The 4,608-nt window shown below is 33.4% G+C and overlaps 1 non-coding gene across 1 annotated transcript; it reads right to left on the bottom strand.

Annotated features, from left to right (window-relative positions):
• Nucleotides 1-4,304: 4,304 nt before the first annotated feature.
• On the bottom strand, nt 4,305-4,385 carry TRNAL-AAG (transfer RNA leucine (anticodon AAG)). The gene has a single exon. It is a non-coding gene; the product is annotated as a tRNA-Leu (tRNA).
• Nucleotides 4,386-4,608: the final 223 nt, after the last annotated feature.

Raw genomic sequence — 4,608 nt, 5'->3', positions numbered from 1 at the left:
TCATATGTTGAATCCATTACTTTTCGACGAAGGAAATGGGTGGGTTGGCTGAGCCTAAGTCACCTCCCCTATTCTTCTTTCCGTTAATGTTTTCTCCCTGCAAGTGTGGCTATGGTTGGCGATTCATGGAGGCTTTGTTGTGGAGATGGGTTTTGGTGTGATGGGGCTATGTCATTCATTGTTCGATGTTTTCTGCATGGGGTTTCATCTACTCGGGGTTTTGCTACTGCACATTCCTCGGTTGTCGTGGTTTCTGGATTCCAGATGTACCTTTGGTCATCGATTGTGGATTTTTTCATCGGTCACTATGGCCCTTCCGAACCTGCTTAATGTTGCTTCTAGACACATCGATGGTTGATGACTTTAGGGTTAGAGTGGGATGTTTTGGGCCATTCGACCATGCTTTTGTTGCCCATTTTTGGGTTACCTTCTCTCCTGGAATGTATGTGCCCCTTGGGGCTTTGTTTTTGGTGGGCCTTGTGCCCTTTATTTCTAACGATATCCTATTGGGTCTTGTTGAGCAACATTGTAATGGATATTTGCCCATTTTTGGGCTATGTTTCACGCTACCTTTGGGATTATCTAGTGGGCCTATGTGCCTGGTTAATGATTTTTTTTCTTTAGCAGGCTAGGGTTTGTTGTCCCTTGGGTTTTATTTTCGAAATGTAAAGCATTGTTCCTTTTGTTGCGATGAAGTGTTCTGTCAGAGAATCTTCAGTATCTTCTTGCTAGTTAGAGTATCTTTCAGCGTTGTTTTTTTCTTGTCGGTCAGAGTAACTTTCAATGTTGTTTCTTACCAATCAAAGTATCTTCCGGCGTTGACATATTAATGAGTGGTTATCCCTTGTTGAGGTATATCTAGTGTTCTCTATGGGGTTCATAGATGGGTCAACATGCCATGTTCCTTGTTTTCTCATAGTTAGGTGGCTTAGGGCTTGTTGTCCCTAGGTTTTCTGTAGGATTAGGAGTCATATGTAATATGGGGAATATACTGACACATATGTTATATGCATGTTATATGTAAACATCTTTTTATTTAATAGAAAGTTGTTGCTTTTTCTTTTATGAAAAAGAAAAGGTTGCACATGTGTGTGCATTGCTCGTAGAACCTCTTGGATATGGCTTTTGATAACCCTCAAGTGGCACTTCTTCCACATAGTATCCCAAGATGGAGCCCAATCAAAACAAATGACATAAACCATCATATTTAGTATCAAAATTTTCAATGTCAAGTTTAGGTTAAGGGTTGTCATTACCTCATGGTATACGTTTGGAACAAACTTTCAAGAAGGCTTGGGTGTTATTGCCAATAGTAGGGAAAAAACATGTCATTGCATAGGAGGGGTAATTTGAGTGAGACCATTAACAAAAACATTGTTAGCTTAACATGTTAATAAAGGACAATACAATCATTCTCACACACCTAAAGATTCAAATTTTTAGCTAATTTTTTTATGAATTCGAATAATTTGCTTACCACAATAATACTTATAATAATGAAGAAGAGAAATTAAGAATAACCAAAACAAAAAAAATTACTTAACGCCCATCATCATTTTTAAAACTTATCTCCACTTAGAATCAAGTTTTTCTTATTAAAAAAAAACCTTAATTATCCATTAGAAAATTAAGTGTACTTAAATATATACAAAATCTCCCTAATATTAAACTCAATACCATCATTCTAATTTTAACAAATTTCATCAAAATAATAATAATAATTTATTTTGATTAATTAAATTCAATGATTTATTCTCATTTCAAACAATGTTACAAAATTTAGAAATTTTTTTATTTTGATTAGCTAAAATGAATTATTTCAACAAAATGAAAAGTGCAACAATGCGCCTTAAAATGCACCAATAGTTTGATTAATTGGAAGAATATTTTAATCGATTAATGAAAGTTAGTGATTTCAATGAAAAAGGAAAATGTGAAGACAATATTTAATATTTTTTCTCCTCTTTTATTTAAATTGAAATACTTTTTATTTCAAGAACCTGGTTAAATAAAAATAATTTACTCGAAATTAGACATCATCAAGAATTTTATTTTAGATTCAGATTTTCCATAAAATGGATTGCAAAAATAAAAGAGGGTTAAAAAGTCCAAACGATCCACATAATCGAGGCATCATCAAAGAAATAATGTTGTTGAGACTGGGATAGAGAGAAACAAAATAGAATATTTGTGCATTGTAGCAGCCCACGTGCCACATGGCTTACTTCTTTGTACTTGCATCTATTTTTGTTTAGAGAAAGACAGAGTAGAGTAGCCTCACTTTCTAGCTAGGTTTTCTCCCAAAATATTTCCTAGTGTATATCTTGTGTTCTTTGGTTGTGAGTGATTGCATTTTTACATGTTCTCTATTTTCCGCATTTTACATATTGCATACATAAAACAATAATTGAATAAATCCAAAAGTATAAGAAACAATAACCCTCATAATATAGATTTCAAATTTCAAATTATAATTTTATCAGATCTATTGTGACGAATTATCTACTGGAATATCCATGACAATTTACAAATCAAATATCAAATTCAATGATCTAGGTTTTGGTGGAAAATGCAAACACTAGGTAGGTTAATATAGTAGGCAAGTTGATGATACACATGGCTATCAACCCAAATGTATATAAACTCCTTAATGTCTTTGGATAGGTTAAGTCACACATAGATGTGTTGTTGAGGCTAACGGAAAAATAATTTGTTGGCTTCTTTGTATACAACATTTCTCAAAGGGGTGGCAGTTCATCATATCATAAGAACAAATTGCATGGGCAAGCCAATAAAAACTACCCATACAAGGAAATCTAGTTGTGCTTTTTTGTCAATGGAAAAGTGAGGGACTAGTCGTTCCAAACCACTAGGGTATTCTTATAGACCCATGGGTTGTGCCTTAAGATCTACTGGACATGCATAGGCCTATTGAACTAGAAAAGGAAAAGCCATTTAATTAGGTTGCATGTGTGTGCATTGCTAGTAGAACCTCTTGGATATGGCTTTTCATCCCCCTCAAGTGGCACTTCTTCCACATAGTATCCTAAAATGGAGCCCAATCAAAACAAATAATAAAAACCATCATATTTAATATCAAAATTTTCAATATCAAAGTTTAGGTGAAGGGTTGTCATTACCTCATGGTATACATTTGGAACAAACTTTCGAAAAGCCTTGGGTGCTATTGCTAATAATAGAGCCAAACATGTAATTGCATCAGAAGAAGGGTACTTTGAATGAAATCATTAACAAAAACATTGTTAGCTTATGGTAATCAATGCTAAAGAAACAATACAATCATTCTCAATACTGTTTTTTTTTTATGAATGTGCATAATTTGCTTATCATTTATTGCATTAGATGATACTCATAATAATGGAAAAGCGAAATTGAAATTAACAAAAAAAAATTACATAACATCTATCATCATTTTTAAAAATTATCTTCAATTAGAATAAGTTTTTCCCATTTAAAAAAACACCCTTAATTATCCATCGGAAAGAAAGTTAAGTGTACTTAAATATATAGACAATCTGCCTAATCTTAATCTCAATACCGCCATTCTAATTTTAACCAATTTCACACAGAAAAATCAAAATAATTTGAAGTCAATGATTTGTTCACAAAATAAATCACTAGAAACTAGACATCGTCCAGAATTTGATTTTGATTTCAGATTTTCCATAAAATGGATTGCAAAATTTAAAGGGGATCAAAAAGTCCAAACAATCGACTGAATTTGAATTTGATTTCAGATTTTCCATAAAATGGATTGCAAAATTTAAATGGGGCCATCTGTTTCATGTTTTCAGCGGGATGCTAGAGATGTCTTTGCATAAGTCTTATTTTTCTTATTTGAGTTTTTGTAATATTTATACAGATTCATGATATATGTAATTTACATGATATGTACTATCTGGTACTGTTTATTAATATAATCATACTTTTTTCTTCCTGAAAAATTTAAAGGGGCAAAAAAGTCCAACCTATCGACAGAACCAAGACACTGACAGACATCGTCCAGAATTTGATTTTGATTTCAGATTTTCCATAAAATGGATTGGAAAATTTAAACGGGGGGCAAAAAGTCCAAACAATCGACTGAATTTGATTTTGATTTCAGATTTTCCATAAAATGGATTGCAAAATTTAAAGGGGCCAAAAAGTCCAACTTATCGACAGAACCAAGACACTGAATTTGATTTTGATTTCAGATTTTCCATAAAATGGATTGCAAAATTTAAAGGGGCCAAAAAGTCCAACTTATCGACAGAACCAAGACACTGGCAAAAACATAACGTTGTTGAGAGTGGGATTTGAACCCACGCCCTTTCGGACCAGAACCTTAATCTGGCGCCTTAGACCAACTCGGCCATCTCAACAGCTGGGCAGAACGTTCGAGTCAAAATCTTATATAAACAATTTCCATCGCCCAATTTAACACAAAATACGACTGCGAAGTGTTTTTCTCCGCAAGATGGATCCTGTGCACTCTCAAGGTTATTAATTTAATTTGCCTGCCAACGTTATTAATTACGAAATCAATTGCCCTTTTAAAGTTTGAGAAATATGAGGAAATAAGAGGGCACAAACGGCTTTATCGGA

Source organism: Pinus tabuliformis, chromosome Q (assembly GCF_031772625.1).
Source record: "Pinus tabuliformis cultivar Carrire ecotype Pingquan chromosome Q, CPIR1, whole genome shotgun sequence".
NCBI lineage: Eukaryota > Viridiplantae > Streptophyta > Pinopsida > Pinales > Pinaceae > Pinus > Pinus tabuliformis.
The sequence above is the reverse complement of the archived record's forward strand: the minus strand, read 5'-3'. Positions and strand labels throughout refer to the sequence as shown.